This window comes from Halyomorpha halys, unplaced genomic scaffold, assembly GCF_000696795.3.
Source record: "Halyomorpha halys isolate HHAL.00 unplaced genomic scaffold, Hhal_1.1 Scaffold493.1, whole genome shotgun sequence".
Classification (NCBI taxonomy): Eukaryota; Metazoa; Arthropoda; class Insecta; order Hemiptera; family Pentatomidae; genus Halyomorpha; species Halyomorpha halys.
This window is the reverse complement of record NW_027111379.1, coordinates 207,009-207,498: the sequence shown is the minus strand read 5'-3', so window position 1 is coordinate 207,498 and position 490 is coordinate 207,009. Positions and strand designations below refer to the sequence as shown.

At 31.0% G+C, this 490-nt stretch overlaps 1 protein-coding gene across 3 annotated transcripts in view; it reads left to right on the top strand.

Annotated features, from left to right (window-relative positions):
- dsb (debris buster) overlaps positions 1–490 on the top strand; it is a 409,190-nt gene that overhangs the window by 238,023 nt on the left and 170,677 nt on the right. The window lies entirely within an intron of this gene.

Sequence of the window (490 nt, the reverse complement as noted above, 5' to 3'; positions counted from 1 at the left end):
GCTTAATTAGGTAAAAATCTGGAGGTCGAGCGTTATTCTGACCAAATCACTTCCTTGTACAACCGTTGGTCTAGTAACAGTACTGCACCCCTTATTCGTGGTTGTAGCCGCACATATTTAATTTAGTAAAATAAAGGGAGCCGGGAAAATAATTTTGCGTCTTTTTTTTTGGTTTAAGAAGCCAGGGTTTATTTTTAATAACTTTTAACTAGTTATAGTGCTTATAAAACAAGAAAATTAAAAACAATCAAGTACAATTTAAATAGAATCAGAACTCTGTTAATCATATATAGAATACTACTTTATTAAAGAGATAATTAATTGTTACATTTTTTTAAGTTTTCCTAATACCTTGTATGTTTTTCTTTTAACTTGGGCTCCCACTGTTATGTTTTTGTTTTTTCATTAATGTGTAATAATTATGTGGTGGCATGATTAACGTCTTCAGCGGCAATAGTTGACGTTTGCAAAGAGAGTATTTGAAATGGGT